Here is a 14,386-nt window from a genome sequence, read left to right as displayed (position 1 = left end):
TCTTTGCACTCTCAGTACTCTCTGTGACAGGCCTGCTCTACTTCCCCACCCAGATAAAAGTACTGACAGCCATTTTATCCTTCTTTCCCCCTTTTCTATGTTTACTAATGGCCCTGTGTAACCATTTCAAGATAGCACCTGCATTTACTTGATCGCCTCATCTTTCATTTTTGTGTCCCTTCATTTTATTCGGTTGTGTGGTAGTTTAGCAAATCATTAAGTTAAGCATTAGCAGAAGACATCCAGTTTTTCGACCTATTTTGCCCGTTTTACGGAATCCATTTTGTCTTTCTGTCGGCCATTTTGTATGCCATGTGCTCTGTCCTACCTTCCTGTCAACTGCTCTTGAAATCTGCCTAGAGACAAGATATGTTTAGTCTCCTCTACTTTGCACATGCTCAGAAGAGCATACAGCTGTCCCTAGCATGTAACTGTCAGGATGTGTTTACTCCAACTAGCTAACTGTTTGCTCCTCCCACTTGTTGACTGTGCATTTTCTGTATGACCTTCTATGTGCCTTAGAACAGAAGCTTGTACTTGCACCGCCTTCTTTTGAGCCCCTGTGTGGGTATAAAAGGACCCAGCTCCTTCCAGTCAGTGTGCTACCTCATACTATACCGAAGGGTGTTGTGTGAATGTAATTCCACCTCATGAGGTTTAATAAACTCTGTCTTTTCTATTCCAGTTTCTGTGCCAGCTTCGTACTATTGGTCTAAGGACTCTGAGCAGAGAAGGGCGAATCCCTTGCACTAGTAGGCCTGGCTGGGGCTTGCTACTACAAATTGGTGCGTCCAACGTGGGGCTCATTGACGTCTCGGATGCTCGAATGACTGGTCGAGACGAAGGATTGGAATCTCGCTTTGGACAAGATCACTGCCAGAGGATACCCGTGTCTTGGCATCCACGGCGCTTTCCCGGTATGATGTGGTTCAGCATAGTGTTACGAACAAAATACACATGCATATAACCCAGTGAGCTTACCAATTAGCGTGGTGACCGTAACAATGGGAAAGATTTCGCAGCCGTGGTGAACGCGGAAGTGCCGCGACGTGTATCAAAGAGTGTCGGGTAGTAAGAAACTGAAGACGTCTAGTATGCAACTCTCGATTAGGTATTAGAAACCATAGCGGCCATATTGGGAAAGGCAACCAAAGCCTATTAGGAACATATTAGACTGAAAAGTATATAATAGAGTCGGAAAACACAAGACGTATAAACCAGCAAATGTAAAATAGTGAGTAAGTTACTGTATGTATAGAAAGAAAGAAAGAAATAAAGACTCATACCATAAAAAGGTGTCAAAAAGGTGTCACGTGTGTCCCAATAAAACATAAAACATAAATAAACATAGTAGGAGTACAAACTAACTAGAATAGAACAGTGTGTGTAGTAAAAAGACTGAGGATGTTATGAAACTTTAAGAAGGTGAAAAAAATCAAAATACTAGTGGTAAAATGAATTAATATTACAACTCTGTGAAAACAAGACGAAAATCCTACATGACATGCAAAGAGAGTATTTACAGGTAACATACGTCTTTATTTAGACTTGTAATGAAGAACTTCATTCAATGTTGAAAATCACATTAATAATGCTCTTTTACATCATTCCCAACGGAATTATATCATATATGACATGGTCCCAATGCATTTCGTGCCCGAAAGGCACTTCATCAGGGGAATCTATCAAAGAAAATAGGTATGTATGAGGACCCACACAGTAAATATTGCAGTACACAAACTGACTCATATGTAGGTGTTGATAAGTTAACTGCTGCATTTCCATTTTTGCTTTCTCGAAATACACCAGACAATATTGTGGGTCTTGACATGCTCAAATATTTCAGGGTCACGATACGATGTTCTCTGGAAGGAGTACGGGTTATTTTAAATGACAACCACCCCATGATTGAGAGATCCTGTATTGTTAAAGAGGACATTGCCCTAGCTTCACTCCCTAGTACTTTGTGGGCTACTTCTGATACCGATGTAGGACAAATGGTTATTCCCCCAGTGCATATTAGTGTCAAGGAGGGTGCTATACTGCCAAGATTGCCTCAGTATAAAATTTCTCGAGAAGGAGATAAAGCACTTACACACATTGTTCATGACTTAATTGAAGTGGGGGTTGTGGTGCAATAGTCCGATTCTTCCTATTTTGAAAAAAGATACTGACACTAAGATTTATAGATTTATCATTGACTTGAGGGAGGTCAATAGGATTGTAGTACCACAGTATCCTGTAATATCTGACATTACGACATTGCTTACCCTGGTCCCTCCAACAGCAACTACATTCTCAGTAGTGAACTTGAAGAACGCTTTCTTCTCGATTCCTATTCATCCTGATAGCCGATATTTGTTCGGTTTCACTTTGAATAATAGATCATATCGATTTTGTAGAGTTCCTCAAGGGTACATTGAGAGTCCGAGTATCTATAGTCAAGCCTTGAAACGACAACTTGATTCTTTTATTTTGCCTGATGGAGTGGCTCTCATACAATATGTCGATGACATCTTGTTGGCAGCTGATACGCCTGAGCAGTGTGAAAAGTGTTCTTTGTCTTTACTTTCTTTTCTTGCTACACACAACCATAAAGTATCATGGAAGAAACTGCAATATTGTAGACCGAAAGTGAACTACTTAGGTCATCTTCTGTCTAAGGAGTGACCTAATTTGGAAGGGAAGAGTCTTTCTTACATCCCACGGGATGCAGATAATGCATGGAGAACTAGCACATAACCTTTTGACTGCACTGACATATCCCAAAAAAATAGCGATTGTGAAGTGTAGCACACACAAGAAGGTCACTGACAAAATAGGACAAGGAAATGCCTTTGCAGATCGTGTAGCTCGTGAAACTGCGATGCAACGAAGCACTGCTTCCATGTACGTAGTGAAATCTCAAGCTGAACGATGGCATGATGCCAGAGAGGAAGTACTAGATGTACAGAGATCTGCCTCTGTAGCAGAACTTGAGCAATGGTCCAAAGAAGGAATATTGGACGATGAGGGTTGTTGGCGCAACAAAGACATGGATAAGTGGAAGTTACCTGCAGCCTATTTACAACCTACGGTTCAAATGGCACATGGGCTGGCACATGTTGGAGCTCTAGCAATAACTAAATTGCTTACACAAGTCTGGGAGCATCCTGAGATTGCCAGCACAGCTAAAAGAGTGGTACAGTCCTGCTTGATCTGTTGGCACTACAATCCTGGAAAAGGGACACAAACTCCTACAGGAGGATTTGCTACACCAACCGCACCTTTTGAAGTTCTGCAGATGGATTACATCCAGCTTGAACGCTGTTATAATCTGAAATATGTCCTAGTGGTGGTATGTGCCTTCAGTAAATGGATAGAGGCGTACTCTACAAAGGATAATACTGCTCTTCCTACAGCAAAGTTGCTTCTGAAGGAATTTTTCCTTGCAAAATTTTATGGAGCGACAATGGACCTCATTTTATTGGGCAAGTTGTTGATTATGTCATGAAAGGATTAGGAATCAAACAGAAATTCCATGCAGTCTTCCACCCACAATCAGCAGGATTGGTGGAAAGGTATAATCCTACCTTAAAATTGAAGCTGGCGAAAATAGTGGCTTCTACGTCCCTAAAGTGGCCGGATGCATTGCCTTTGGCACTGTTGTCCATAAGATCAGTACCACACTCACGATCAGGTCTCACACCGTATGAGGTGGTATTTATAAGACCAATGAACATTTGGGGAGTTCCTAAGCCACGCCCATTACATGATGTACCTTGTGTTCTGTTGAAAGAATATTTGGCACAGTTAACTGATAGTTTGACTTCTATTCATCAACAGGTTCGAGAAGCTCTTCCTGATAGATCTACAGGTGAGGCCCATGATCTCCGTCCCGGTGACCAGGTGATGGTCAAGGTCTTTGACAGATCGAACAGCTTGGAGACGAGGTGGCAAGGTCCGGAACAGGTGCTGTTGGCTACAAGGACAGCGGTTTGAGTGACGTACAAAAATAACTGGCTCCATACCATGCACTGCAAGCGTGTATCGCCCGCCTTAGTGGAACCTGCTGTGCTGACCGACCATCGAGAGATTCTGGAAACGAAGAAGTGTCAAGTTATCTCATCTGACGAGTCTACGGAGGCCTTCCCGGACCACATGATTCCTGGAACATCGCAATATAATTTGAGACCGAGAAAAGAATCTGCAGTTTTGAACAAGACAGGTTGAGCTACCGCCCTGAGTTTGAGAAACGGAGAGCCAGTGAGGCAAGGGGGGGGATCAGCCCTGCATTAGTGTACTGGCACCCGTCTTGGTCCATGGTGAAGATATCAGCGGCTACCCAACTTATTAGAGCTCCAACGATTATTTTAACAGGTTCTTAGAAAGATCGAGCATCGTTGTCAATTAAAATGAATAAGAAAATGATTTGTGCTGTAGGGTTTGTTGTTGCCCTGGTGGTTTTGGCAATAACCACTTGGTTCATTGAGAAAGCAGTTCCTGCTCAACAGCTTTTTGTTGCAACTACTCCAGCTCCACTGGAGCACTACTAATATACCCTTCCTTATCATGAGCAGAAACATCGACAGTCCTATCTGAATAACACATTCATTCAGATGTTACATCATACCCTTAATGCTACAAATACTACCAATTGGTGGGTGTGTGGGAGGATACCTGCGCACCAGAAGAAAGGAGGAACGCCTTTTATTCCTCTACCATTTTCTCATAATGGTTCATGTCAAGCTTGGTATGCCCTTTTGTTTGCTTAAGGAAAGCCTTTAGTAGGTGGAATCATTTTTCAGTTGAATAAAGAATATTACCAAGATGAAAACGGTTATCCTCTAGCTAAAGGGACTAAATGGGAATGGGATGAATACCAACCGGACAATATTTCGACACCATATGTCTTCACAAATGTGAGGAATATGAAGAACATTGGACCCTTTGTGATTTCTGTAACCAGAGCAAAAGCAGATTTATGTATTGGCAGTGTTGGGAGAATTCCCGTAGGACGAAGCGAATGTTTTACTGTATTGAATATTGAGGGCATGAATAATAATAGTTTTACATCGTCTCACAACACCTATTTTGTGTGTGGTAATAAAGGAAATTACCAATTACCTATTGGATGGTCAGGGGTATGTTACATATCATTTTTGTTACCCCCTGTGTTTTTAGCACCTGCATCATATCATCTTGACTTGAAACTGTATAATGATATTTCAAGGAATAGATATAAACGGACAATAAGTACTGATGAGATTGACCAGACAGACACCGCCCTGCAACAATATGTTGATTTCAATTTGGGTTTGTTTTTCTTCGTAGGTGCTGCATTAAATAGTAGAAAGTTCAGACGATTGACTCGTGTAGCGGACGCTGTCACCAATCAGACAGCTGTGGCACTTCGGAACATTACAGAAGAAGTGCAAATTGCAAGAATTGCAGCACACCAAAATCGGATGGTGCTCGATGTGATCTTGGCTGATCGTGGTGGTTCATGCCGCATCATCGGTAGCAGCTGTTGTGTCTTCATCCCAGACCATTCGCCTTCAGTTTATGACGCAATCTCTAAATTGCATAAGATTGCTGCAGACATTCAACCAGAGACTGGTACATGGACATTTTCATACTGGATATGGACACTCTTTGTTACTTGGGGCTGGAAACTACTGACTTTTCTATGTATACTACTGGTGATACTATTTACATGCTGTACTTGTATACAATGTGGTCCCATAATTTGCTCTATGTGCATTACTGCTTGTACACCTGCCAAGAGAAGTGTTACAAAAGAACAGCAAATGTTAAGCAAAGAGATTTCTGATATGATGAATATCAATGTACAGGATACAGATCCAGATTACCCCAGACAGACAGATGTCTTCAGCAAATGCTGAAAGGGTCGTCTGTGGTAGTTTAGCAAATCATTAAGTTAAGCATTAGCAGAAGACATCCAGTTTTTCGACCTATATTGCCCGTTTTACGGAATCCATTTTGTCTTTCTGTCGGCCATTTTGTATGCCATGTGCTCTGTCCTACCTTCGTGTCAACTGCTCTTGAAATCTGCCTAGAGACAAGATATGTTTAGTCTCCTCTACTTTGCACATGCTCAGAAGAGCATACAGCTGTCCTTAGCATTTAACTGTCAGGATGTGTTTACTCCAACTAGCTAACTGTTAGCTCCTCCCACTTGTCGACTGTGCATTTTCTCTATGACCTTGTATGTGCCTAAGAACAGCAGCTTGTACTTTTACCGCCTTCTTTTGAGCCCCTGTGTGGGTATAAAAGGACCGAGCTCCTTCCAGTCAGTGTGCTACCTCATACTATACCGAAGAGTGTTGTGTGAATGTAGTTCCACCTCATGAGGTTTAATAAACTCTGTCTTTTCTATTCCAGTTTCTGTGCCAACTTCTTACTATTGGTCTAAGGACTCTGAGCAGACAAGGACGAATCCCTTGCAGTAGTAGGCCTGGCTGGGGCTTGCTACTACAGTTGCACATACAGCACTGTATCTGATTTAATTTAATTATAATTAACAACTCTACTTCGGGGCAATCAAGTGTTTCCACTTGTTTCTGGTGTAGGGTACTTTCGGTCTGTTGTCCGTTTTTATCGCTTCCTGACAGCAACTTGATTCCGACAGAGACTTAGTTTGATTGAATCTTTTACAGTCGCCGCATGACCGTCCTGATCGTGGCAGTAAGATTTTGCACTTGTGTCATTATTTGGGCGTTTTGCTTCCTACCTCGAGGTACACCGTTTGTTACTTCTACTATTTCCTATTGATCACTGCTGTATAACTCTTTGTATCTGTTTCCAGGCACTTTCAATTTATTTTGGAAATCACAGGGGATACTTGTCATACAGTTTATGGTTTCTAATTACATCTTTTCTCCCACAATCACTCTCTTGGTGTCAATCAATCAGCGAGACATTTTTAAAACTTACCTAAGTCCCACTTATGTTTTGGTGCACACTTTACAGTTCTTGTCAACGGGTGGCCAACTTTTTAACGCATGTAATTCCCCTATCACCTGGCCCTTTTTCTCAGATTGATTCCACACTCTCCATAGTTTCACATATGTCCTGATTTACACCTGGGACACCCTTTTGCTTTCAGCTTAATTATTTACAGATGTAATTTCCCCTGATAAGGGGTTTGTCCGAAATGTATTGGGTCTAGAAGAAGTCAACATACTCATTTCCATGATGATGAGATATTCTGAAGGAACTTTAATGTGATTACAACTTCCTCATGTTGAATTATAATTAAATAAAATATAAAAACTCATCACCATTGTGATTAATATTTGATCAAACTCTCTCTGGGAGTCCGTCACTGCAACCAGGGGACGTTTTCCAGTAGGACAACACTTTTTATAAGTATAATATTTGCCTCAGGCATTGTGGGGAATATCTTGTTAGTTGGCAAGAAGGACCTGTAGAGGTCCGGAAGCCTGGGCACGTATTTAGATTTAAAGAGTTATAGAAATTATTGGTAAGCACATCTATGCTGGGAGTTTATTTACATGGAGGTCTGTTATAGTTTGCACCACTTCTTATCACATTATGAGGGCATCAAGGGCATCCCTACAACCTTTGACAATATTAGAAGAGCCACGATCTGTAGAAAATCTCCCACCTCTTCCTTCTCCACCTCACTTTCTGCTTATAGAGCTGTGCAGTATGTGGTGAAAGCCCATCTTTTGTTCATCTTACCATTACATTTGGAACCGTCCTCCCCTTTTATGGAGGTGATCCCCTTAATCAGCATTTGATATCATAGACTTTGAGCCAAGAAGGAACCAATGTTATTCACTTGGTTGTCAAATGTCTGTTTGAAACATAGTAAGACTTTTTCTGACTTCTCTGTTACTTGAAGGTTAAGCAGTCCCTTTACTATAATAATTTTCCATAGGGATTTTAGTGAGTTTGTCTCTCTATGTCCCTGTTGCACCTGCCTAATCTCAGTCTTGCATGAGTTTTTAAGTGTTTTCTGCAGTAGACCCTGGTTTGCAGTCAATACCACGCACTGGTCTGCAAAAAATACCTTTAATGCATCCTATACGGTATCCCGGGTAATCTCTCTGGTGCCATTCTCTTAGAAGTACTGCTGAATGTCATCTCATATTGTTTGCCTAATAAGTCAATCTCTGAGTATTGCCTGATCAAATTTCCAATTGGTCCATTGATGTATTTATCTATCCCTTCCCCAGAACAAAATAGCATTGTGAGCGATTGTGATTGTGTCACAAGATATCGATAGTAAAATATTGGCAATAGTCTGGGCCCCCCCCAACATCAAGTCAAACCTTGAATAGGACCTGTAAACGTGTGAGGGAAATGTGTTTACCTGTCTGTATGGGAATATGTCCCTCTGGTTACCAACCAAACCAAGAATGCCATTTTCAGCTTTCAAAACCTTGTACATACAGCCATGATCATATCTGCCATGCAGGTGCCTGTCCAGGGTGCTATCTGGGACCATACTGTAGTCTCCCACCATATTCAATTCAGAAGGGTCCACTCCATAATTTTGGTTATCATAAAGAAGAGATCCTGTCCCTGGTTCGAGGTATAAATGTTAGGAAGCTAAATACTCCACCCTGGCATGTCTCTTCTACAAACAAATACAAACAGTCATTCCTATCCTGGATGACCCTGAGCTCTTGCTGTAAATGCTTATTGGGGTATTGCCTATGTTTCATCTCTCGTACATCAGATTTCTAGAAGTGGGTTTCTTGTAGACAGGTGGGATTAGAAACATACCAACATGGAGGTTATTACCCTTTCGCATTCTGTCCACAAACTTCCCTCTTTGGAAGAAATTCTTCAGCAGCAGTTGACAGCACACTTTCCCATGTGGTGAGGGAGGGTGGCTCACTCGTAGTACCCAGGATTCCACCCCAGTGTCTCCTGGAGCAGCCTCACATTACAGCAATGTTATCCTGTAGGCCTGATACTGGTTGAAGGGGCTGCAGTAGGTCCTTCCAACTTTAAAAGTTCTTGTTACCTATCAGCCCATATGTTACTAGCAGATGAAACTAACTCTTGACTATCACGGATAAGTACAGCGTCCATCTCAGGTGTCTTTAGGCCATTCACTTCAGATTCAAACTGGTTTAGGTTTGTATCTTTTGGCACCTATTCTTGGGATTCCTTCATACTGAAGCTCGTGACCTTTCTGTTTGATGTTTGTCTGTGGGCTAAACCCCTATGGGACCTAGAATAGCTTGAACTTCTTCCACCGTGTGAACCACATTAGCTTGTGAGTCCCTCTGAAACTAGATGCTAAACAGGAATGTCCGTTGGTAGCATATTTGCTGACGCCCTAATTCAGCATTATTTTATAAGAGCAATCTACTTTTCTGCAATGTAGTCTGTGATACATTTAGGAAAAGATCAATGTTTTCTTCCCAAAATGTGGGCTCACTTATCATTCTCACCTCTTTCTGAATGGTGTTCTTTAATTATGAGGAGCCTAATTTCAAAATGTCACTCTCTCACTGCACCTACATGGTGAGCCCAGTTGATAGGATCTCAAATGCCTGTCCCTCTATTAGAATGAGAACAGGCTCTGGCAGAAGTTCACAACATCAGGCGTCTCTTAATTACAGATTCAGATATTGTCTCACTGCAATCAGTCCTAGAGGTCCGTACATTTGTCTCAAAGTTTTTTGATTTCCTCTTCTATCTTGGTTTGAACATCCTTTGTTTTCTCAAGCTCCTTGCTCGTCATCACAATATCATCATCATTTGTGGCTATTCACCCCCCATCCCTTGTACTCATATCCAACAAGGCAGAGACCATGTCTGATTTCAAAGCTTGCATTTAGAGTTAACTGAGGCAGGCCTGAAGGTCCTTTTTAGTTAGTGGGTGAACGTAATCTCCCTTTCTAGATGCCATAATGGTGGATCCAACTATCACAGATGCCATGTTGCAGGGGGGCGGGGGGCATCACACACCTATGCCTCCTCACAGCAATTTTTGATTATCTTCTGAGTGCCTCTCTTTCAGCGCTTTGCAATCAGATCATAAAGACCCTATTGCAAAGGGCACCAACAATGCACACCGTTTCAGGAGCCTTAGGAGATACACCTTTTGCCACCTGTCTGTACTCAGTGTACCTCAGCACAGGCCATCCCTCACTCCTCAGCAGACTGCAGTACAATGTCCCCAGCTTTCCACTAGGTTTGATAGCTTCATACCACAGCAAGCTCACAGCCTGCAGCTCTACCTCAAAGGGGAGTGGGAGGAGCAGGCTCCCCACTACCGCCCTGTGATAAAAGGTACTCATGTCTGGGAACCAAACCAGCATGAGTTAAGATAATGTCAAGTCCATTATGGAGGTGACAGAAAAGCCAGCCGGCATCACCCCAAGCACTGCCCTGTCCTCCACACCAGCTAAGGCAATGTATTAGGAATTCAGTGCAATGCAAACAAATGTTCTGCCAATGCTTCAGGGCGACCCCCTGAGTTGAGTGCTTCAATGGCAATGTTTTAAGTGGAGGGGACCAGCACTCATCAAATAGACAGAAGAGGTAGTGTGGCTGATTCTTATCTGGCCAATTGAGGCATGTAAGTCTTAGTGGGATGCTACAAAGAATGCCCCAGGTCCTTTCCCTACTTTTCTCAGCCTTGTTTCCATGTCTGCGTTCTCATTATAGGCTGCACTATTGTTAAGTTATCTCTTCTTCACTTTCACTCAGCAGCGACTCCTTGGAGTCCAAATTGGTGGAACTCTGCCACTACCACAAGCCATTGGCTCTCAGTGGCTGACACTTACGGTCAAAGGGGCATACTTTATTCGCCGGTTTAGCTCAGCAAGAAAGGCCCGGGTCCGTAACTATCCAGAGGGATCCGATTTGCATCCCATTGCAGACCACGCCCTCCATGTGATTTATGCTAAGCATATAAACAATATAAAAAATGTACTTGAGGATAAATATAGATTGCCTGAGGAGGATAGCTGTGGCTGCTATGAGGTCTTAATGAAAAGATGAATTGGATGGTTTCACCTTACCAGCCCCTCAGTTAAAATGACAGGAGTGTTATGATGGAAATCTATAAAAGCACTGACATGTTGTTTTCCAGTTATGGCAAGTAACTCAATAGGAACACACCCAAAATCCTATTCACAAGCTGACACATAATGACACTGATGGCTTTACAAATTGCTTAATCAGTAATTTAAATAATGTTGCCACGAGGACTTGGGTGGCTTTTTTTTTTTTTTTTCTTAGACATGATTTGTCCTATACTGTCAAGTAAAGTTACTGAACAGTGGAAGGGTTCAGAGGATGTTGTTATGGGGAATAGGGTACAGGAACAGTTTTTTAGCACCATGGACTTGGGTGGGAGACAATAGGAGGGCTGTGGTGGTTAAAGATATCTTACACACGTAGAGGGATGGTGAGGGACCAACAAACACATAAATAGTGAATTTTACGGATAGTGACAAACTCATGTGTTTGAGAAAACTGCCCTCACTCACACACAGATGTGTGTGACATGCTTCATCATAGGGCCTGCTACAACGCCCTGGCGTAGCCACGTACAGGCCGTAGCATAGGGAGGGGGAACTTATAACATAAAGAAATCACAGACACTGAACGTGACAAACAGTATACTAACCAAGACATGTTCGTACAAGACTGGGTACAATAAAAAATGAAAAGACAAGGTGCAGTCACAAACAGTAGTTTAAAACTGACTCAAGGATGCCAAATATCCCTTTATTAGTAGGCTCCAAGGCCAGGATTAAAATTCAATAATGGATGGTGGTGTTAAGGAAGGACTATTAGGAATCTATAACAACCCTCTTAAACTGCTGGAGTCAACATGTCTCGACCTCAGTGTGCCCCCAATTAGTAGGTCACTTTGGTCTTCATCAGGACGTCTTTTCTGTCCCAGTCCCAGATCCAAAACTCCTTACCTCAATGCGTAGTCAAGGAGATAATGTTAGATCAAATTGATCCAGTTCGAGTAGAGGAAATTCCGACCACGCGGAATACATAAACTGTAAAGAAATAAACAAGCAACATTCCAAGAGGAGTAATCCAAATATATGAAGCCCTAATAGACACTGTTGAAGCCTATTCCCCTTAAGTTCATAATACTGCTGAAGTATTAGAAGTCCAATGCTTTTATCCCCATATCTGACTACTAAATAGTTAGTCATTTCCATTCATGTTCAATAATTTCAAACTTAAATAAAGTGTAGAGGTGTATCATAAAATTCAATAGAAGATGTTCAATGCAGAGTTGAGGTTGGTTTTAAGAGAGTTTATACTAAGATCTAATACTCTATTTGTGCACTAGATCAAAATCACACAAAACTACACACTCCCGTGATTGAGTGTAATTGAGCCCCTGATGGTAATTTAGGCATATTCACTCACCGAGTTTATTAGCAAATCAAACTCGAAATGGCATCGTTGGGGTGGAGTTCTAAAGAGCACAACATATGTTTACAGGGCACAAAACAAGACTATGGTCAATGTAACTTTGCTTGAAAACATTATCCATGATGTTTAGTGCTTTACATAAGTACTGGTTTCCCCGTGTTTGCCAAGGATTTGTACAAACCGGGACCTCATAACTTTACTTTCCAATTGGCGATATTCCTCCCGTATATCACGATATTAAAGTGTAAGAGTGACATAAACCAAAAGGCTCCATCGTATGGTCCGGTGGGGGGGATATCCCAGGCATTCACATCGTTTAACTTAAATCCCACCGTTTCGTTATTCGCCTGTCAAAAGTTAATATAATGCCCCCAAAATTAGGTTAGCTGTAATCTATCCCATGGTCATGCAAACATGCTATCTGCATTCAAGCCGTTATTTTAACCCGGGGTACATTCGTCAGGAGTATTGTAGTCTACCCTCAATAACGATCTAATGTAAGCCATATCTGCCCAATGCCCTTCTTACTGCTCTGCCGGAAAACTCCGTCACCTTCCGTGCCCCCGAGTCCATTCAAGTGGCTTTTGAGTCGGAACACCTATTTTTGTTCACGCACAAATAATGCCCTTTCAGATGGATGAGGTCCTAAAGATGATTTCTTAATGATTGTCCATCTAAGGTTGTCAGGGGTGTGGCCTGCTTCACAAAAGTTGGATGTGAGCCTTGTATTAGATCTGCCACATCTAATCATGCTCCGATGTTCAGTGATGCGGGTCTTCACTTTTCTGTTCGTCATTCCCACGTATTGTTTTGCGCATGGGCATTTAATTAAATAAATCACTCCCTGTGAATTACAATTTGGGAGTCCTCTTTGTTCCCAGGGAGTGGGTAGTCCCAGGTTAATAATTTTAGTGTCGGAGGTGAGGTGAAAAACACTACCACCCCCACACTTGAAGTGGCCCATCACCGGTGGAAGGCCTGTGATAGTAGATCTTTGTCCTTGTCTATGTAGGATCCTAGGTTTAGTATTGATCAAGAGGTCTTTCAAATTGTGACTGCACCGAAATGAGAAAAGAGGTCTTTCCATAACCAAGTTCCCTGAGTTTAGAATCCTCCAGTTTTTCAGAACTTTGTTGGAAGGACGTACTAAATGTGGAAAGAAACACTGTTTTCACTTCTGCTCTCGTAGATTTGGACAACAGGGACTCTCTGTTCGTGTTCAATACCCTTTTCTTAGCCCTCTTAATTATCCTCGAAGGATAGCCCCTTTCCCTCAATTTACTGGATAGGAGGGATGCTTCTTCCGCAAAGTCATTACGTTCACAACAGTTTCGTCTTATGCGGAAGAATTGTCCCACCGGTAGGCTCTCCCCCAGTGATCTTGGATGGAAGCTGTTAAATGCCAGCAGGGCATTTTTGTCGGTTGGTTTGTGGTACACTTTGGTGTGCAAAGTGCAACCCTGGGGTTCAATAACCAGATCCAGGAATGGGAGGCTAGTTTTAGTAATGGTAGAGGTAAAGTGTAGTAGGGTGTTTATATTGTTCAGCCATAGTAGGAATGCATCCACCGAGTCTTTATCCCCTCTCCAGATGACAAGGACATCGTCAATATAATGGCGCCACAGTCTCAGGTGCAATCTCCATGGGCAAGCGTCGTTATAGATGACTGTCTGTTCAAATGCCCCCACATATAGACCCACCAGGCTTGGCGCAAAGACGCTGCCCATGGAGGTGCCATGAGTCTGAAGGTATACTGTACCCGCATACTCAAAGGAGTTTTTGGTCAGGGCAATTTCCACAAGATGTAAAATGAAGGCCCTAGGTGTCTGGTATTGCCAATCTTCCTGGAATAGGATGTCCGCAAGGACCCGGAGCATTTCCCTCTGAGGTATATTTGTATATAAGGCCTCGATGTCGAGGCCTATGAGGTATTCTATCTCCGGGTCGAATGGCATGTTCTTAAGATGATTGAGGATATCCAGGGTGTCTC

This window comes from Lissotriton helveticus, chromosome 6 (assembly GCF_964261635.1).
Source record: "Lissotriton helveticus chromosome 6, aLisHel1.1, whole genome shotgun sequence".
NCBI classification, from domain to species: domain Eukaryota; kingdom Metazoa; phylum Chordata; class Amphibia; order Caudata; family Salamandridae; genus Lissotriton; species Lissotriton helveticus.
Note: the sequence above shows the minus strand (reverse complement) of the source record.